The sequence below is a fragment of the Chiloscyllium punctatum genome, chromosome 27 (assembly GCF_047496795.1).
Source record: "Chiloscyllium punctatum isolate Juve2018m chromosome 27, sChiPun1.3, whole genome shotgun sequence".
NCBI lineage: Eukaryota > Metazoa > Chordata > Chondrichthyes > Orectolobiformes > Hemiscylliidae > Chiloscyllium > Chiloscyllium punctatum.
In genome coordinates this window covers 79161893-79184630 of record NC_092765.1, presented here as the reverse complement: position 1 = coordinate 79184630, position 22738 = coordinate 79161893, and the positions used below count along the sequence as shown (strand labels likewise).

At 43.0% G+C, this 22738-nt stretch overlaps 1 non-coding gene across 1 annotated transcript; it reads left to right on the top strand.

Moving 5' to 3' along the window:
* Positions 1 to 15065: 15065 nt before the first annotated feature.
* Positions 15066 to 15147, top strand: trnas-acu (transfer RNA serine (anticodon ACU)). The gene has a single exon. It is a non-coding gene; the product is annotated as a tRNA-Ser (tRNA).
* The last annotated feature ends 7591 nt before the right edge of the window (positions 15148 to 22738 follow it).

Sequence of the window (22738 nt, the reverse complement as noted above, 5' to 3'; positions counted from 1 at the left end):
GCCCAACACGTCCACACCGACCGCCGAAGCGCACCCACCCAGACCCATTCCCCTACATTTACACCTTCACCTAACACTACGGGCAATTTAGCATGGCCAATCCACGTAACCTGTACTTTTTGGACTGTGGGAGGAAACAGGAGCACCCGGAGGAAACCCACGCAGACACGGGGAGAATGTGCGAACTCCACACAGTCAGTCACCTGAGGCAGGAATATGGGAGTGGTGAATGACTTGTCGACATTGTGCCTGGGCACGTAGGTTTACACTTCAGCGGGTAATTGAATCCTTTCCTGAAGTTCCCCTTTGGGCCTGACTTCTTGGCGTAGTGTGTATCGATGTGGCCATTTAGCTTGGCCATTTAGTTGAATTTGAGTCCACGCAAAGATGACTTCCAATTATCCCCTTCATCCATGTATTTTTTTTTATTCTTCTTTATTCTCCTACGGAGTGTGGCCATCATGGTCTGAACATTTTTTGTTGTTTATTCTTAATTCAACTTGAACTGAGTCAGAGGGGTTCTATGGGTGAACCGCACTGTTGTGAGTCTGGAGTCATATCGTGGCAGGACTCGATAATCTTTTTCCTCTCTGACTTATCAGTTTCTCCCCCGCATCCATGAATTATCACTTTCCCAGCTACCTTCCACCCAACCCCAACTGCCGCCCATTTATCTCACCGCCCCCACCTACACGTCTCATTCCTGATGAAAGGCTTATGCCAGAAGCATCGGTTCTACTGCTCCTCGGATGGTGCCTGAGCGGCTGTACTTTTCCAGCACGACAATCTCGTCTTGGCGAAGATAAATTAGCTTATTTCATGCTCTTTATCTGAGAGCGGAGAAGAGTGAGTGAGGAAGAGATGAAGGTGTACAGTAAGGGGGCATAGGAACGTGGTATAGGAATAAATTTCTTATGGGAAGTGATTACAACCATAGATCTATGTTAAACGCAAGGGGAAGGATAATCGGAGGAGGTATAGGAAGAACATTTTCATTCTGAGAGTGTTGTACAATTGGAACTCACTGTTTGAACTTGTGGTACAGCTATGAGTTATCGAAACACTTCAGGAGTATTTTGGCGAATACTTGAGAAGCTAGAGCACACATGGATATGGACCAGGTCCTGGAAAGTGGGGCGAAGACAAACAGATATCTGATCAAAGATCCGAACACCGTAAAGAAAATACAGAGCATGAAAGCTCGGGTAGGGTAAAAGCATGGATACTACTGTCGATCTGTTACAAGGTGTCTGTGGAATGGTGCACGAGTCAAAAGGTCACTGTGGCAGGATGGGGCGACTGTGGCTGGATGGGATAAGCATAGTGGAACACTCCTCCACCAATTAGCAGAGTCAGACTGGGCTGAATGGTTACTGTGACAGGCAGAGATAATAGCAATTAGTAACGTCAGCCTTGCCAGCTAAATATCATCATTGCAGGTTGGGACAAGTCATGACAATAAATATTTAGGACTTGACTTGAAATATTTAATTGATAGTCAGCCTGCTTGATACCCTTGTAGCAGAAAAAAAGACATTAAATATCTAATCAGCTTGGGACAGGAAAACATTGTGGTAGATGGGGTAGCTAAACATCTAATCATAACAGGTCAGTCTGGGCTGTAAGATCATTGCAGCAGAGGTGGCAGTAAAATACATCATCGTGACAATAGAACAACCGTATTGACAGAGGTAGAGCAATAGTGGTTGATTGTATACCTGGAGTGAGATAATTCTGACTAACACAGTTGGGCATCTTGGTAAGATAACAAAAATATAATTAAAGAAATGGTATAAAGAGCCACGGATACTGAGTTTCGGGGTCGTTCAAGAATTTGCTTTCTGAGTGTCACGGTTTTTTGTCTGCTAATAAAAGATCTCCTCCTTGAAGAACTCCCCGCATCCTGGAGATTTATTACATTTTCTCCACGACGACCACAACTTTTGATACAGTAAAATTGTGGCTAGCGTGGCTCGGTGATGCAATGAAAAGCGCATTAGATTTCTACAGCAATGTTAACATTGCTATACGAAGTTTGTTGTTTTGAGTTCCACCAGAATCGGCGTTCAGATTTCAGCTGAATCAATTATTATTCTGCTGATACATCGTTAATTCCCGTCGTCTGGGGTTCTCGAAATTGCTGTTTACCACAGAAAATTCCTTACCCCCTTGTTGGTGAATTTTGATGGAATCATATCATTTGAAGCATGATCAGATCAGAATCAACTGCTAACCCAGGAAACCTACAAACTTCGTGCAGAAACCCACTGTCTCTAAACGCATTCCCCTCCAATAGTTGCACAGGCATTATCGATTGCTTAAATGTCTTTTTTCCTTTGGGCGACAGGCTGTTGTGGATGGACCGGGGAAAGATATTGATGTATTTGGTCAGTAATGACGATGTCAAATGGCGGGGTAGGACCGGTGTTTGGAATAGCGCCCTCCTGTGCCTCTCTGTCAGTGCTGTTTCTGACAAAGGGTTTTCTACAATAACATGTTGAAATGTGAATCTACACGACGGAGTAGCAAAGTCCTCCCACTAACCACACCGCTCTCACTGCCAGAATGGAGAGCTCCTATTGCAGCTTTAGATCAGACAATCGAGGAGTCTCCCAGGCGCTCTGTCAGACTGCATGCTCCTTCACACAGGTTTCCAAATGGACACATGGAGTAAGCAAACGTGGGGATTCAGGGACAGATTACCCCTCTGTTTTGCTGCAGTTCTGGACACGGAGACTTACATGAATTTCTGACATTCTGAGTCATATTGTGCATTCTTCCTACTTTACAATTTAAACTGGAATTGATTTGATTCTTGTATCACATTCGTACATCTTCAGTATTCATGGAAACCGTGCAACCTGTTCATGGATGTAGGAATGGTGAAGATTATTGATAAATGCAGTATGTTTCATGTTACCAGCATGAACTTTCAGAAGGAAGTTGTGAAGTTTTATTGATTCGAATTGAAGCCGATCGAAGGAAAGGTCTGGCGAAAGCAGCAATGTAACACTGTTTGTAAACAACGCAGGAACCAAAGGAAACCCATTTTTCAATGAAGTCTATTTTGCATATTTTTACGTGTCCCTTTCCGGAACCTGATGCTTCAATAATCACAGGTCCATGTCAGTTTCACCTCGTCTGCGTTAGCTTTAATTTCAGAACCACAGCAAAAGTAGATCAGTTGAGTTAAAGTTCCCAAGGTATGAATAGGACATGTGAACAGATTGCTGTCTGCGGCTTCAGTCACGCAAATGTTTAGCGCCTGCTACTTAAAGGTGCTTAAAATGCCACGGTTGTGAGTTCACTGCTTATCTAAATATACTGTTACTGTCATTGACAAGGGATTATTCGTGCATCATACTAAAAAGCAGTTGAAATCAATGTTGAGTAAAGTAACATTTATTTGAAAACACCAGTTTAAAATTTGTGTCAATTATTATCTGAAAAGCTGCAAATATTCCCCAGACGAATATCCATCTGTGTCTAGGGAAACAGAGGTGAAATTGTAGCTTAATGACCTTTCTCAAATCGCTCAGCCTGCACTGGATTACATTCTGGGAAAGTCTGTTTAACTCATTTCATATCATTCAATTTCCTGCAAACACGCTCAGCTCATTATCCAATCGAAAGCATTAGATTTATCTCTTTGTGGAGTTTGAATGTTGACAGTAAGTCTGGCTAAGGCATTACAAATAGTTTTGCTGTTGGGAGGAGCAGAGGGTGCAAACTGGGATAAGGTCGAGTCTTGTTTCAGGATTTTTCAAGCAGAGATCAGTGAGTATTAAATGGACTCACTCTCCTTTCGAGTGATTGTGACCAAATGTTCAAGGCAACAGATAGCAATGATAATGATGTTTTACATCTACAGGCCAAATCTTACTCAGTTGAGGCACCATAGTATTACAGATCTGATGAGCGGAGTAGATGATGATCCTTATGCAAACCTGAAACAGTGAGAGAATGAATCCCATGCTGTTGGTCTCACTGTTCTCATATCTAGTTAGTCAGCGGACTGAGCTAACCGACTTCCATTTAATGCAGAGCTAAACCAAACAGCTTCATGTATTTACAATATATAATATTTCATGTAGAATAAGCTGCAACACGTATCAACACCAGCAGCTCTTCTTATACTTAACATTTTCAGATGCAGGTATTATGCAATTTCTTTCTGATCAAAGTTATCCACTTCGAGAGTTTGTCACTTTTGCCTCGCCATCCAGGTCGCCCAGAATCTGTATCTCTATTACATTCAGTCCCTGTGTGCCTGCACACGACTTTTGAAATATAATGGAATCAGCTCCTAAAATGTTTAAATTTCTGAAAATTCATCTCCGATTTCAATAATTCTCAGAATAAACAAAATCTGCTCCAAACCTCTTCATCATAACCCGTGGGTTTTGAAGCTCCACCCTTTAGTTTCCACTCGCCTAAACGAAGGAATTTCCCTCAGCTTTATTCTTACCAACGTACCATCAGCTGGATAACCTCTATTCAGACACTGCTACGTCTTTCCTGATTTCTCCCGCATGATTCTTTATCTATCTCACTGTCCCATTAAATCTGCTCTTTCCTATTTAGTGCTGTTATCTCAAAGCAAACTTCATGTCTGTCGTTTCTATCGACTTTGTATCAAGTGAACTCTGACCGTAACATTCCGAACGTCTTTATATTCTAGTAAACTCTATCGTGTCTTTCACCATGCCTTTATATCTCAGTAAATTTCAACCTGAGAAAGCATGCTGAGTCCAGTTCAAAGCATGAAAACTCACCACTAAACTGTGCAATCTTATTACCGACACAGGAAAGGTGGAAGCAATTTCAATTACCGCTGAATCGAATAGCTGAAGCAGCATTGGGTCAAATCCCCGTCACATACGTGACTGTTGTTCTAATGTTTATTTCTTCTCTACGTGTGCTGAAGTAACACAGTGAGGGATCAATTATTGTTGTCAGACATACATGTAGGGGCGTATTAAATACTGAAGTTGTGAGATTCGAGCAGTTTTTATGAACATAGACCATTCAGTGTTCGGATCTCAGGCTCATGAATTTGACAGAGAGCGAATGTGAGCGAAAATTAAGCAGGGGCGTTTACCCCATGACGTAACAAGAGTTTCTGCAGTTGATTTTTGGTTCACCTCATTTGTGTGTTTTGCATCATTTAGGATTTTGAAGTTGTGCCCTCTATACAAAAGTCCCGTGCTTTTGCAACATTGCACAAAAGATACAGTACAATAACAGCCGATGCTGATTCAGACTGCTTATCCAAATATTGACCCCTGGATACAGCACTGTGCACTCTCCTCGAGTCTGGAAAACAACTTCCCCACATATAATGTTATATTCTCGCTTTAGGCGCTTTTCATTCCATTGGCTTCTGTTTTTCATAGAATCCGATTCAATTGATCTTGTCACTGTGTCACTTCTTTCCATGTGGTCAGATCTTGTGAACAGAATATCACTGTGAGAGTGCCCTGGGCCTATAACCCAGAAGTCAGACCATAATCAGGGAACCGTATTCTGCTCTTGATCATTTCATGAACACCAGGAAGAAATATCTGTGCTCTTCAAAATTTAATTACCTGTTTTACGAAACAAGATAAACAGTTCCTGGTTCCTGCTTTTGTTGCCACACGGACCAAGATTGCAAATGGTTCAACCAGTTGAGACTGTCCGCTCTCCCACATCCAATTTATTCCCAGGTTGTGTTAAGATGATGGTCTGAATCGCTTCCTTCTCTTCCCTGTCACTCTAGGATGATATGAGCTGTGAAATGTTTGATGTGAACTGGAGGCAACGTAGAAAAATGTATACACATCAACGGCGTGAGCGACGGGATTCGCTGCTGTAACATCCCATGCTGATTCAGACAGCAGAAGCCTCCCTGTGACTTAGAGAAGCAAAGAAGCTGTTTCCAAATAATGTGGAGAGATTCACTCTTTCCTCGCTGTTCTGCATTTTCTATCTGTCTCAGACGGCATTATTTGGACAAGGGTTCCCAAAACAAGATGATTTCTTGTGCATGCATGATCTCCCTTTTCGACACCTTTCCAGAATTTCCATACTTCCCACTCCCGCCAGACCCCTACCCCGCTCCACAAACCTGTGTTTGATAGGAAGCTGAAGACTGCGTTCAAACTGCTCTCCACCAGCACTGCGTGACAATGCAAGATGAGTTCGTCCAGTTATCAATGAAGACCGCCCTGTTCCGGGAAAGCAGCTAGCACAGCCTCCTGGGAGAAGCGAGTCAGAATGAAAAGGACCTGTTATTAAAACTCTGTGTTTCTTTCACTCTGAAACAGCAGAAATAGCCGTAGTTAACCAACAAACTCAGCTGATTTATGGTTATCACGTCTGGCGCCGTTCTGGCTCGTTTGTCACGGGTGTGATATTGCCTCAGACAGGTGAGATACGTGCGAGGGCTCTCGGGTTCACATTGTGGATGAGCCTTGGAATTTTGCACACTACTTCATTTTTGACTGAGAAGATATGATTTCGATGAGATCGAGTTCAGATAAAGATTCCAAAGCTTGAAAACATACACAAGCAAGTTCAAGAATCGCTTCTTCTCGGCCGTTGCTGCTCTGAGAAATGGATTGTCTAACTTGAAATATCGCTGATCTTGTCAATGTGGATTTTGCTGAGCACACATCCGATACGTAGTAACCTGATTTCATGATTCTGGTCAAATTTTGCTTTTCTCACGCTGTGATCTGCATGTCCTTGATTCCTCTGATCCGCCTTTACAAATCACAAACAACGCTTTCCACTGTACTTAGGTCCATGTGACAATCAATCAATTAAAGTACAGTCATTTCCTTTTTGCGTGGAGCCAGCAGAGCGAAGGTGGGCTGCATGGCCTCAGTCTAGAGTGTGACACATTTTGTGATTCTGTTTGAAATTGCAATTAAAACAGCAGAATTGGGGAAGTTATGGAGTGGTTGTATTGACACAGCCGGGACACATCTGTGCCACAGGGAATCACACAATAACAGTGAAGATCTTTTGATGTCATCCTCGAAAGTGCATGCTACAAACACCTGAAGACTGCGGGAAATTGCTGTGGTCAGCGATAACAGAGCGGCCCAGAGGGATCGTGATGGGGCGCTTAATCCAGAAATTAATGAAGGAAAAGCATCCTCTGCTCGATGACAATTCCAGCTTTCAGTGTGTGTACTGCCACTGCCAGTGTTTCGCTATAACAGTGCTCTGTTCTTCGCATTAAATATTGATGAGCCTTTTGCGTCCTATTACTCAATGGTATCTGAAAAATATACACCCGCGACATTAATACATTTCAGGAAACACATATTTGAAGTTATAGAAGATTTTTTTTTGCTGTTCTCTTTCGGCCTGTTATGACCTGATTCGCAAAGTCACTTGCCTGAGCTGGGAATAAACTGGCGAATGTGAGAGAAATCAGTTGTGGCATGTCCCATGCACAAGACGCCTTGCAGTTATTCTCCACGCTGTGTCACACAGCAGGGTCCTCTGGTGAAATTAACAGCTGTGAATGACAGGTGGATCAGTATGTTGGAGTCAGCATTTCGACACAGACACAGTTCCCTATTATTAGGACAAGCAACACTGATGATGAATAACCTCAGAGAGAAGCAAGCGATAGAGATGTACCGTGGACTCGATGGGCTGAACAGCTTCTGTCTGCACGAGAATGACGTCACACGTCTCTGCCGTTCCTCTCCCTGTCTCTGTGATAGAGTGGCTGAGGGACAAATAATGGCTCGTTTTTCATCCTCCTTTCCGCTTTGGACTGCCTGCAGCTCCGCAGCTCCTGGCTTTGGGGATAGTACTCAGTGAATGAGGGTTTCATTCGGAGTCCTTTCATCTGGGACAGTTGGGACTCAGATGTTAACTGATGCCCGAGTGCAGCAAAGAACCCGACGCCTCTGAAACAAAAGCCTTTCTGCTGGATTGTTCTGCAAAGATTGATTCTGAACATCAAATGGGCAGCACCTTTTTGAATTTTACTAAGGGAAGGAGTCCACAGCCCATTTCTCTCTTTCCCACCAGCTCAGCCCCTTTCTCTCTCTCTCAAATAAATGATATTTGGAGGAAGTTTGCAATCAAAGTTTTTCAGTTCCAGCGGCGCTCTTGCGCCTGGCTGTGCCCGTGAGAGAAAGCTTCAGAGCATATCCGCACTTACATCCCGTCATAAGGCCTGAAAGTGGAGGGATATGTCTGAATACTCTGCCAAAAGAGACAGATCAGTCCACGGGGATGGGATAAATAGTACTGCCCCGTGTGGGGACATTCTGCAAATCAGACACCGTGCACTTTATTGTTCAGGTCATACAGGAGTTAGAGCGATCGAGAAGGCCAATCGGTCACTCGTAACTGTGCCAACTCGGGAGTTGCAAAAGATTGGTGAAAGTGGAAAGTGGATTTGTTCACGTTTCAAGTGTTTCCGTGAAGCAGGAAGCAGAAGAAGATACACAGTGAAGCGATTGAGATCTGACTACAGGAGCAGCAAATAAGTTGTACAGCGCAGAGGAGAGCTTTGAAGTATTGAATTCTGGTTGATGGGACAATCATGCTTTCACTAGGACACGCTGCTATAGAAGAAACTATGTCAGTGTCTCTCAACATTGTGATGTCACAGGCAAATGTCGCCGTTACTCTGTAGGAAATTCCTTTTTCCAAAATGAGTGCAGTCTCTATGTAAATAGCTTACATATCCAATCCTTTCACATAAATAATTCCACAGCACCTCAGTGTGTTGTATTGTCTCCTTTCCACTTGACCTGTCATTGTGCCTGCACTGAAGTTGATTTTCTCCTTCTGCGTGTCTTTTCCAGTCTGGGTGATGTGATGCAGTTGTATTGACCCATCTTCTGACAGAATTTTCCACTTCACTTCAGCCCGCTCTTACTTCGCTGTCTGATATCATTCCCGTTGTTTAGATGTTAAGAGCTCATCTATGATCCAGCCTGCCCTCACCCAAAATAAATGGAAAACTCAATCACACTGTAGTCAATGCCACCGAGGGATATATTCACTCCAAGGTCATTGATAATTCCAAGGATAAAGTTTGGTCTCCAGATGCTGGAGATCAGAGTTGGTAGTGTGATGCTGGAAAAGCACAGCAGATCAGGTAGCATCCGAGGAACAGGGGAATTCAGATTTCAGCTTAAGCCCTTCATCTGGAATAAGGCTTATGAGACGGGCTGAGAGATAAATGGAAGTGGTGTGGGGTTGAGTGGACATAGCTGGAAAGCAATAGTTGGATGAATAGGAGGGAGAAGAAAATACGTCATAAATGGCAGTGATGGAATGGGTCGAGAGGGAGGTGGCGAGTTGAAGGCTTGGGGAAGGGGAAATGAGGTAACTATTCAAATTCACATTTATCCCGTGTGGTGTTAGGGTCCCAAGACGGATTGTGTGGCGTTCCTCCTCCAGGCGTTGGGTGGTAACGGTTTGGCAGTGGAGGACGTCCAATACCTGTATGTCTTTGATGGGGTAGGAGGCGGAGTTGAAGTGTTCAGGCACGGGACGGTGAAGTTGGTAGGTGCGGGTGTGTCAGAGATGTTCTCTGAAATGATCTGCAAGAAGGTTTCCTGTCTCCCTGATGTAGAGGAGACCACACTGTGCGCAACGAATGCAGTAGATGACATTGGTGGCTGTACAGGTGAAATTTTTAATGGATGTGGAATGATCCCTTCGGCCCTTGGCTGAGATGCGGGGAGTCGTGTGGGTGCTAGTTTCACACTTCCTTTGGTAGCAGTGAAAGGCGCCTGGAGAGGGTTGTGGGCTGGTGGGGGATGTGTGGACCTGAAGAGGGCATCATAGAGGGAATGGTCTTTACGGAATGCTGGCAGGGCTGGGTAGCAAAATATGTCTCTGGTGGTGGTGTCTGTTTGGAGGTGGCATCAGTGGCAGAATATGATGCGTTTATGCGGAGTTTGATGGGGTGTAAGGTGAGCACCAGGTGGTTCTATCCATGTTGCATTGAGAGGCGTGGCTTCAAGGGTGGTGGTGTGTGAAATGGAGGTGATGAACTCGAGAGCTCTGTCAACCACGTGGGAAGGCAATTTGTGATCGTGGAAGAAGGAGACCAACTGGCTCTTTCTGAGGTGTAATTGGTCTTCCTGGGAACAGATGTGCTGGAGGTGGAGGAATTGGGAATAAGGAATGGCGTTCTTACACGAGATAGGGTTGAAGGAGATGTAGTCTAGATACCTGTGGGAGTTGGTGGGCTTGTAGAATATGTCAGCCGCCAGAGTCGGTGATGGAGAGGTCCAGGAAGGTGAGGGAAGTTGCCAAGATGATCCGGATAAATTTGAGGTCGGAGTGGAAGATGTTGGTAAAGTTGTTGAGCTATTCAACCTCCTCGTTGAAGCACCAATTGGCGCCAATACATTCATCAATGTAGCAGAGGAACAGATGGAGGATGGTGCCTGTGTAACTGCGAAAGATGGACAATTCCGCGCATCAGACAAACAGACAGTCATAGCTACGTCCTATGCGGGTGCCCGTGGCTACCAGTTTCGCTGGAGGAAGTGGGAGAATTGGAAAGAGAATTTGTTGATTGTGAGGACCAGTTCAGCCAGGTGGATGACTATGTCGGTAGAAGGGTACTGGTTGGGAAGGTGTGAGATTAAGAAATGGAAGGCTTGCAGACTTCTGTCATGGCAGATGGATTTGTACAGGGATTGGATGTCCATGGTGAAGATGACGCGTTGAGGGCCAGGGAAAAGAAATTCTTGGAGGAGGTGAAGTGCATAGGGGTGTCACGAATATAAATGGGCATTTCCTGAACTGGGGAGAGAGGACTGTGTAGAGGTAGGAAGAAATTACTCGGATGGAACAGGCGCAGGATGAGACAATAGTTCGACTGGGGCAGTCAGGTTTGTGAATCTTAGGAAGGAGGTAGAATCGGGTAGTGCGCGGTTCACGGACAATGAGTTTGGATTTTGTGGATGGGAGATGCCCAGAGGTGATGAGATTGTGGATGGTCTCGGAGATGATGGTTTGGTTTGGGGAGGAGAGTTTGTGATCGTGGTCAGTAGGAGGAGGTGCCTGCGAGTTGGCACCTGGCTTCAGTTTTGTTCATCTGCCCAACTCACAAGCCTAATTCCCGATGAATGGCTTATGCCTAAATCGTCCATTCTGCTCCGAGGATGTTGCCTGACCTGCTGTGCTTTTCCAGTACAACACTCTCCACTCATTCATTGTTACTGTCTCATTTCACACTACCCGGTCCATGTTGCCTGTTTGATGCTAATGAGCACTGTTCTCATGGACTGCGACAAAATCTGCCAATCTGAAATAAAAACAGAAATTGCTGTTAAATCACAGGTGTGCTGGAAGCATCTGTGCAGATGAATCACAGTTAACGTTTCACATCCATTGGGTCCATCTCTCCACAGATGCTACCAGACGTCCTGAATTATTCCAGCAAAGTCTGTTTTTGTTTGATTTTCAACATCAGCAATTTTTTCATTTTTGTTTTCTTATTTTCTGCCAATATGATTTGGCTGAAGATTATGTTAAATGTTTTAAATATGAATGTGACGGAATGGCCAGATTCCACCAGCCGGCTACTTTTATTTGGTTCACGTGACCAATGCCTTTCCACTTTGTCACCGCGCCCTACAGCTGCACTGCATATAAATTGACAAAATTGTTGCATTCTATCGGATCGGTAATCAGGAGCGAGATTGATTGAAATTATTGAAAACTTAAGATAAACTGATAAAATACGGGATATAAAACGGGAACTGAAAGTGAAAGAGAGAACAGCGAATAATAATTTTTTGACAAAACTGAAATATAATTGCTCAAGCTTCAGAAAGTGCTTTCATCCACAAACATACCACAATGTGGAATGTAATTTTGGGGACAACCAATGCAAGGAGATAGCAAAATCTTAGTTTTAAGGTCTTGCTGCAACTGTTTTGATATTAATGAACGTACACATGGGATTCAGTGCTGTGATGATCTCCTAAAATGGAAAAGGAAATCCTTGCCCTCGAGGATACGTGGGGAATGTTCACTGATTAATCCCAGTAATGGCAGGACTGTCCTCTGGAAGTATATCAGTACAATTATTCAATGCTCCATGGAGTTTCGAATGAGTTGTGAAGGGAATGTCTCCGTTCACAAATTAATCATTCAGTAGAATTCAATACAGGGACCCATGAAAGGATGAACAAATTGAACAAGAACACGGACATACGATACACAATAGCTACGACAATTACTATGTAAAAACTGTTGATTTCAGATTCACGGTGGCCTTTGGTGATAGCATTTGCTGTCCGAACCAGTCTGCACTGGAATGACGGGAGACATACTGTGAAGTATTTGAACTTCCGTCGCCTTTAGATATAGCTGAGACTGACTCAGGACAGGGAGATTTAGAGGTGTTGGCCTTACTAACCTTTCAGACATTCCGTGGAAGAATAAAGGAAGTGAAAAATATTTTTTGTCTCCATGGAGACGATGTTCATGAACTGGATAGATAGTAATTTACCTTATTGGAGTTTATAAATAGACACATCATATTTAAAAAGCAAAGAGTTCATAGTGTAACTGTAAAATCTTTAGGTCACACTCAGTGAGAGCATTGTGTGTAATCCTTGTCCTCATTCTCCAAAAAAAACATGTAAATAAGTTAGAAAGGGCACAGATGTTGTTTCCTGAATAGCAAGATATTAAAAAGCCAAGTGACGTTGTTTAGTGAGACATAAAAATATCAGAAAAGATAGAACCGGTTTCATCGAGATGATAGAAAGGATGAAGGAGTTTATTCACAAAGTTTTGAGATGCTGGAGCAGAAACACCCAAGTTTGATGTCAACAAATGAGATTTTCACATAACGCGAGGTTTGAATGAGTAAATCAGGGAAATTCCCTCTTTCGAGTGAATCAATAACTTTCGTTAGAGCTTGAAAACCATTAGTGAATGATTAAGAAACGTTTGGATGAGAGTTTCTTCCACTCAATAGAGTTATTTAAATCGTGAACGACTTTCCAGAAATAAAATGTAGAAGCTGGCTTCAGAGTATTTTACAAGATACACGAACAAACGTACAAATTTACCATTGAGTGAAATTCAGTGTGGTTGCGTGACAATTTCGAATTTGGTTTACTTCAGACACAAAGACATTTCATGACCACGTACAACTGAATAAGACTGAGTATAATAAGTTCATGGATTGGTAAGGTATGGCGTATTATTCGAGGTGAAACTCTGTAAATGGAGCTGATGTCGTAAAATAACTGCAGACAGAAGTTATATCCTAATGAGTAGGTATTGAATCGTCACTTGGAGACGCAACACCTACTTTAAAGATTTGACCACATTCACATGATGTTATGTACATTTCGTACATTCTTAACTCCACCCAAGAAATCCACCAAGAAGACTCTGCCCTTTTGTATTGTTAACCCTCTGTACTTCTCTGCAGCACGCCATTTAAGATAAAATATGCTCAGACCAAAATTCAGTTCAATACAATATTCAAACGGTCATATGTGATTTCTTTTTTTATTATTGCAACAACCTTTGTGAGTTTGAAACAAACTGTCCAACATGAAACCAGTTCAACATCTATTTTCCCGGAATTTAACGCAGTGCACATGGGAAACGTTATCCATCTGCTGAAAAATCACCTTCGGCTCTCTCTCCACACATGTCTCTTCACGTTTTAAATCTTTAGCGTATGTTTGTTGATCAAGGAGTCATTATCCAGAAAAGGTCGTTTCTCAATGCACAAACACGGGTATTTTCCCATAAACTTGGCTTTACTCAATATCACCTTCTGTCCGTACCCCTCAACATGACGACAAATTGAAGCTGCTCCATGTGAGGCTCAGAATTAAAACTTCGGCACAGCACAGCCCACTATATGGAACAGAGATACCGTGTACTGGTCACCTGCAGCACAAGAGCAACACATTAATGCTTACTTCCACATTCCTGATTTTACCTTAACGTTTGGGAAATCGAGTTTCTCTGATTCCATGGCTAGTAATGGGGATTATATGATGATCTTCACCAGTTGTTCTGACCCCGAGTGAGGAAAATGATGAGCTACTCATTGTAACGATGGATAGATTAATGAAATGTACAATTACATCTTTTGCCTTCACTAACCCATGAGCTTTTTATTTTGTTTTGCATCTGCAGAAACCATAAAATCTTCATCGTGAACAGACTCAATGACAGATCTCCATTGTGTCTTTGGCATCAAATTTCAAAGTGTAAACCCCCTCTCAATTCTTCCACCGCAGTCCGCTGTTTGGGAAGTGTTCCTGTTGTGGAAAATGCACTTCCCCGTGTTTCAACTACTATTCCCAGCATGCGCTCTGGCACTGTACTCATTTTCCTTCTGACACTTGCTCACTGTGTTGCTGTGATCATACAGTGACTTGGTGTCACACGGCCCAGGAAAATGATACAGATCAAGGTTTTGCATTGTTGCGTTCAATTGTCAGTTTAGCCTTAGTTTGGATTTTGAAATTGTCTGTTCTGTACACAAGTGCGTGTCAAAAACATCTGAGCAGAAGTTTGGTGTTCCGAATAATGACATTGAGCACTATGCACTCTCCTTCAGTCTGGAAAACAATTCCTCACAGGCAATTTAATAGATAATAGACTGCAGGTGAAAGAGTAGGCCATTCTGCCCTTCGAGCCAGCACCACCATTCATTATGATCATGGCTGAAAACCCTCAATCTGTATTCTGTTCCTGCTTTTTCCCAATAATCCTTGATTCCACTATCCTTAAGAGCTCTATCCAACTCTTTATTGAAAGAAAACCTCCTGCTGTCTCGGGTTCTTCATTCTGTTGACTTCGAATTTTCACAGAATTCAACAGGCCTTGTTACATAGTCATTTCCTCATTTTTGTTCAGATCACTGTGTGCATAGTGTGACAGTGGGAGTGCACTTGCCCCACAATCCAGAGGTCAGACCATAGTCTTGGAACTGTACTGTGTTACTTATCATTTCACCAACACCAGGGAGAAATATCTGCTGCGCTGCATAATTTACACAATTCAATTATTCATAAGGTGATATCCTCCCTACTACCTGTGACGAGATGGCCGAGAGATTAAGGCGATGGATTACTAATCCCTTGTGCTCTGCACGCGTGGGTTCGATTCGCACTCTCGTCGCTGTCATCAATGGCTTTGAATGGTGCTGTTTTCAGATGATAAGTTTATATGCATGGACGCTATTACAAAATCTCAAAGAATAGTTTGAACCTGTTGCCTAAACTGCACTGAAATGTAGATTGCACTGGGATAATGAAAAGGAACGTGGTTTTCTTTTTCAAGTCAAGCTGCTGTGAACGTTTTTTCGTATGAAAGACATCCAGGAAAATCAAATAACGAGAGCTGTGATGCAAAGGGATTCTGAACGAATATATTTTCAGATGAAAACTGGAGGAGGTAGAGAAGAAGTAATTCATCCTGGTGAGAAGAGTACAGCGAGACAGCACAAAATAATGGAGATATTTCAAAAGGGGCAGGGTGTGGGTGTAGGGGCACTGAGAACTGGCTGGAAATGCACAGTGGAGAATTGCCGATGTGGGTGCCGTGCATGACCTCACATTGGTCTCGCCCTCGCCCCATGCTCTCGCCATTGATGAATGCTGGACATAAGGCACAGATAAACACAAGATGTGGGAAGCAAGCTCCCTCTCGTTATGCAAACACTGGATGCATCACAATGAACTATGAACAACTGGAGAAATCAGCATGTTACCTATAGGGAGTGAAACTAAACTGTGGATCAATAACCGCAGATTCATGCAACATAAACTTGAAAAATGATTTAAAATGTAGGGTGTAGATTTGTTCGCTGACCTGTAGCTTTGATATCCAGACGTTTCATTACCTGGCTAGGTAACATCATCAGTGGCGACCTCCAAGTGAAGCAAAGCTGTTGTTTCATGCTTTCTATTTATATCTTTCTCCTCGATGGGGTTCCTGGGGTTTGTAGTGATGTCATTTCCTGGTCGTTTTCTGAGGGGTTGATAGATGGCATCTAGATCTATGTGTTTGTTTATGGCGCTGTGGTTGGAGTGTCAGGCCTTTGGGAATTCTCTGGCATGTCTTTGCTTAGCCTGTCCCAGGATAGATGTGTCGTGCCAGTCGAAATGGTGGTATTTTTAATCCGTGTGTAGGGCTACGAAGGAGAGAAGGTCGTGTCTTTTTGTGGCTAGCTGGTGTTTGTATATCCTGGTGGCTAACTTTCTTCCTGTTTATCTTACGTAGTGTTTGTGGCAGTGCTTGCATGGAATTTTGTAGATAACGTTTTTGCTCATGGATTGTCGTGGGTCTTTTAAGCTTGTTAATTTTTGTTTGAGAGTGTTGGCGGGTTTGTGTGCTAGTAGGATTCCGAGGGGTCTTAGTAGTCTGGCTGTCATTTCTGAAACTTCTTTGATGTATGGTAACCTGGTTCGGGTTTCTGGCTGTGCTTGTTCTGCTTGTCGTGCTTTGTTCTTGAGGAATCTGCGCACTGTGTTTTTTGAGTATCCGTTCTTCTTGAATACGTTGAACACGTGGTTCTCCTCTGTTTTCCGAAGTTCGTCTGTGCTGCAGTGTATGGTGGCTCGTTGGAATACTATTCTGACGCAACGTCGTTTGTGTGTGTTGGGATGGTTGCTAGTGTAGTTAAGTATTTGGTCAGTGTTTGTCGGTTTTCTGTATACGCAGGTTTATAGTTCTTCGTTGTCCTTTCTTTCTACTGTGACGTACAGGAATGCGAGTTTGTTGTCGGTTTCTTCCTCCTTGGTGAACTTTATGCCTGTGAGGGTTTTGTTGCTGTTGTTAAATGTTTTTCTATCTTGTTTCGTTTTGTGATGACAAAGTGTCATCTACGTAGCGGACCCAGATTTTTGGTTTGATTGTTGGTAGGGCTGTTTGTTCTAGTCTTTGCATTACCACTTCTGCTATAAATCCTGATAGCGGAGATGCAATGGGTGTGCCATTGATTTTTTTGTAGACTATGTTGTTGAAAGTGAAGTGGGTGGTGAGGCACAGGTCCACTAGCTTCATGATGTTTTCGTTGGTAATGTGATTGATGGTGGTTTGTGCTTGTGTGATGGTCTCTTCTCAAAGTGTGGTGTTTCCTTTCCCAGGTCGATGGTGATGAAGGTGAACAGTGCTGTTATGTCGAATAAGATCATTGCGTCTTCTCCTCTACTTTGGTGTTTTTGATGATTTTTAGGAATTTCTCGGTGGAGTGGATGGAGTGCTGTGACTCTTCTATGAGGTATTTCAGTCTTGCGTGCAGTTCTTTGGCCAGTCTGTAAGTTGGTGTTCCGGGTAGTGAGACTATGGGTCTGAGGGTGGCTCCTGGTTTATGGATTTTTGGTAGTCCGGTTCGACTTGGGCAACACATTGATCCTGGCACTGTCTAAGCAAAGACATGCCAGAGAATTCCTAGAGGCCTGGCACTCCAACCACAACGCCATAAACAAACACATAGATCTAGATGCCACATATCTACCCCGCAGAAAACGAACAGTATATGACATCTCCACAAACCCCAGGAACCCCATCCAGGAGAAAGATATAAACAGAAAGCAAGAGACAACAGCTTCACTTCACATGGAGGTCACCACTGATGATGTTACCTAGCCAGGTAATGAAATGTCTGGATATCAAACCTACAGCTCAGCGAGCCAACCTACACCTTAAACCTCAACCTGAGCTGCAAACCTTCACAAACCTTGCGATTTAAAGTGTCTTTATACGCATATCATCAATAGACTTTTCGTTCTAATACCCGTGTGGTTGAAAAAGAAGACACCACGTTTCAAGATGGATGACAACGTTCCCAATTTTGTTTTGAAATTGAGATCTATTTGACCGAATCACACAGTGAACAATTTCATTTTAAATAATGAAAACCACATTCTCTCACTTGGAATAAAAGTGTGATTTCAACACAAACATTGTCCTTGCTAAGTCGCAGTTACACAACATGAAAAATAGGATGTATTTTTTATTAAGAATACATCAATTAGCACCATTAACTTACTTCGGATTGACTGCAGTATGCACATGCTAAATTAGGTTTAAGAAAGAATGACTTTTGGAAATAATGATTCCGTGGTGACTAAAAATAATATTAGGTTCTCATGACGCGGATATTCCACCAATGGCTCAAGTGGTGGAAATGTTTAGTGGGCAGTATTTCTATGATGGTATAGAAGTATGTGAGCTGCCACGAATGGGAGCTCCCACTTATTCTGGAGCAGCGTCATTTGACGTGGACCAGGGAGCATTGTGACTTCAGTCTGGGAGTGCCAACCACACCTGGAGCAGCCTTTATTGACCTGGAGCAGCAGGGAGCATTGTCACATCCGAATGCAAGATCTAACCTCATTTGGAGCAGCTTCAGTTGGCATGGAGCAGGGAGCTTTGCGAGATCCATCTGGGAGCTCCACTCTCACCTGGAGGAGCTTTTAATGACATGTAGCATCAGGGAGCATTGGGACATCAGAGTGATAGATCCAACCTCAACTGGACCGCTTCTATTGACATGGAGAAGGGAACATTGGGACATCAGACTGGGAGCTCCAACCTCACAAGGACCTGCGTTTAATGACATGGAGCAGCTGGGAGCATTGGGATATCAGAGTGGTAGGTCTAACCTCAACTGCACCATGTCTACTGACAAGGAGCAGGGAGCATTGGGACATTAGACTGGGAGCTCCATTCCAAGGCGAGCAGATTCTACTGACATGGATCAGCAAGGAGCATTGGAACGTCAGGTTGGGAGCTCCAACATCACCTGGAGCAGCTTGTATTTACATGGAAGAGGAGGGAAGATTGGGACATTAGGATGGGGAAAAGAATATTCAACTATTTTAATCTAAAGTAAAATATGTGTCAACACGTCAGAAGTTAATTGATTTATGAAGAATCTTTCCCGGGAAAATAATGAATTATTTAATAATAAGGACAGGTCCTGCAAATATTCAACACAGGAAAACGCATTGGTACAGAGAGAAATGGGAGTGATATTTCATGTCTTTGTCTTTTCTTTTCTGGCCGACTCTGCACTGGATTACATCACCGGAAGGATGTTTTCACTCATTTCTTGCAAGTACGGCCAGGTCATTAACGTAATCTAAATCTGAAAATTAATGGGAATATGCGATGTTATGATTAGGCTGGTGTGTATCTCAAATTATGGTGTTAACGCAGCAAATTCAGTTGCAATTTCCAAGATCAGCAGTGACCTCATTGATTGGCTGATCAAATTGTGAATTGTCGTTTTTTTGAGGTCAATTTGAAGTGAATCAATGATGGTGATTATCTTTGTTCTTTGTTCACCTTGTGACTGTTACTGGTATTGCTCATGTTCTTGTTAACACCACAGCTCTGCAGCGTGTAAAATCTCAGTTGTGCATCTGGCCAGTGGTACAACCATTCATATAGCTTGCTACGGATCAGGCGGTTGTACGTTTAACTTTTACTTTGTGCAAGCGCATTGTGGAGATTCATCACACATCCACCCTAATCAGTTTTGTTATGCTGAAGTGGATAACATTTGAAATTTTCATCTCCACGAGCGAAAATTCTTTCATTGTCTTCGATCAGTTAAACATTACCAAATGCTATCAGAGTAAAAATCACACAGCACCAGATTGTATCGAACAGACGTATTTGGAAGCACCAGTGTTCCATGCACTGCTTCTTCATCAGGTGTTTGTCAACTGTTGGATTCTAAAATGGCTTTGTGTGGTTTTTAAATTTATCCACCCCAGTCCAACACCAACACCTCCAAGTCATGGGTACCATCGAGACCACGAACGGTCGGTTAAAGTCCAGATGATCTTCCAAAAGATCGCGCATATTGACACACACACCAAGTTTCTGCAGAAAAACACCCACCCGATGAAGGAGCGGCTCTCTGAAAGCTAGTGCTTTCAAATAAACTTGCTGGACTCTGCCCTGATATTGTGTAATGTTTAACTTTGTCTACTCAATTCAAACACTTTCACTTCCATATCATAGACAACATCAGTCATGTCTCAGCGCTGTCAGAGAAGGCAATCCTGGAATAGCCCAATACATTGCACGTTTCGTTTTCAGACACCAATGCACTCAATCGATACAGCTCCTGTGTTTGAAAAGCACAGAAAAGAAATAGCTGAGACTCAGTTTTGACAATATTTTGAAACACTTTGGGAAGTGGAATCAAAGGAGAATGAAGGATTAACTGTCCGACTGTGCCGAGAGAGGGAAGGCATTTTTCCCTTCTTTGATGAGCTGGGGTATTGAATGATCTAAGGCATGAAACAGATTCATGGTAGAGCTGCGCTCTCTGCATCAGCAACAAGAAGTCCTGATTTCCTAAACGGTAATGATACCCAGTCCACTCATTGAATACTAACCACTAGACCACCAGGGATGAGGGCAGAAGCTGTTGCACCATTTCTTCATAACACAGTTTTTGGAATTATGTCACTGCAGATATTTTTCCCCGCAAAATTGATTGAATTATCGAGTGTTTACAGCACAGAAATGAGTCCCTTCATCTCATTTTCCAGCACTTGGTCTGTAACCCTGTAAGCTCCGACGTTTCATCTGAATGCTAATTTCTCTGGAACGTTTTAATCTCGTAAAACACAATAAATGGGATTAAAGTTTGAGATGGAAAAATGTGATCACTCTCAGTCGGGGAACTGAACCCGATTGTTACCCATAGGCTGAAGCACGCAGAAACATTTCCCCAAGTGTGGCACAGTCCTCGGGAGAAGACAAGCAGAAAGTAAGATTTCACCGACTTGTCTGATGTTTTCCCATTTCAGAGTTCAACACCAGTGTCTGGTTACAGCAAAGGAAGGAAGAATTCAGCCTCTCCCGTCCCAGTCTTCCTTGCCCATTGTTTCCCCATTACTCTGTAGTATGTACTGCCTCACCTCGTTCTTGCTGCCAAACTTGATCACTGCTCACGCCCGCTATTTCCTGTCCTGCCGAACGGTTTTCCTCAAGTTCTTGGACTGAAAAACAGGAATGTCCTATTTCAAGCCCTTTTCTAGTTTAAAAGGACAGTGTTATCACCACTGAGAAAGCACATTATCAGCTCAGACAGAAGGTCTCATCCTTTAGAAACTGTAATGCAAAGATGATTGGATAGCCTCAGTTTTGTAAACCAACCAACAAGAATGGAATAGTGCCGAGGGGATCACGCACACAAGGATTGGAGAATAGAATGGGGAATCTCATGGTTTCCAGGATGATGTTAACAGAAATCTTCCCTGGTAGTATAGTGATGAGGATCTAGTGATTTCACTGTCATGGCTTGTTAAAATTTAACGTTTACAGTAATCAATATGAAATAATGCCTGATATTTCGAAGCAGAATGATGTTGTACAGCAGACAGAATAGTTTTCCTGCATGAACTAATAAGAGAGCTCAGAACAGCCAGGAGGAGACATGAGAGCCAGGAGGAGACATTAGAAGTAGTTGGCGGATTGGATCTGGATTAACCGAAGATTTTCTATAGGTATGTCAGGAATAAAAGAATGACGAGAGTTAAGTTAGGGCAAATTAAGGATAATAGTGGAAAGTTGTGTGTGGAGTCAGAGGAGACATGTGGAAACACTAAATAAATATTTTTCGACAGTGTTCTCTATAGAAAATGAAAACGTTGGCGAGGACGATGCATAGATACTTGCATCTGGACTCGAAGAGATTGAGGTTCACAAGGAAGAGGCATTAGAAATACTGCAGAGTGTGAAAATAGACAATCCTCGGGGCCGGATGGGATCTATCCTAGGATCCTCTGCGAAGTGAAGGAAGAGATTGCCGAGGCAGTGCCATTGATCTAGAAATCATTGTCTACAGGAATTGTGCCTGAGGACTGGAGGATAGCAAATGTGGTTCCCTTGTCAAGAAGGGTAGTAGAGACAACACTGATAATTACATACCAGTGAGTCTCACTTCAGTTGTTGGTAAAGCGTTGGAAAAGGTTACAAGAGATAGGATTTATTATCATCTAGAAAATAATAATCTGATCAGGGACAGTCAGCACGGTTTTGTAAAGGGTACGTCGTGCCTAACGAATCTTATGAATTTTTTGACAAAGTGACCAAACAGGTGAATGAGAGTAAGCAGGTTGATGTGCTGTATATGGATTTCAGTCAGGCGTTCGATAAGGTTCCCCACAGTAGGCTATTATACAAAAGGCGTAGGAATGGGATTGTGGGTGACATAGCAGTTTGAATCAGTAATCCGCTCGCTGAAAGAAAACAGAGTGTTGTAGTTGATGCAACATGTTCATCTTGGTGTCCAGTTACTAGCGGCATTCCACAAGGGTCGATGTTGGGTCCACTGCTATTCGTCAATTTTATGAATACCCTGAATGAGGGCTTAGAAGGGTGGGTTAGTAAATTTGTGGCCAAACTTATGGTCGGTGGAGTTATGGATAGTGACGAAGGATGTAGCAGATTTCAGAGAGACATAGATAGGATGCAGAGCTGGGCTGAGAGGTGGCAAATGGAGTTTAATGTGGACAAGTGTGAGGAGATACACTTTGGACTTAGTAATCGGAATGCAAAGTACTGGGCTAATAATAAGATTCTTGGGCGTGCCGATGAACAGAGAGATCTCGGTGTCCATGTACACAGATCCCTGAAAATTGTCACCCAGATTGACAGGGTTGTAAAGAAGGAAAACTGTTTTTTGGCCTTTATAATTAGAGGGATTGAGTTCTGGAATCAGAAGGTTATGCTGCAGGTG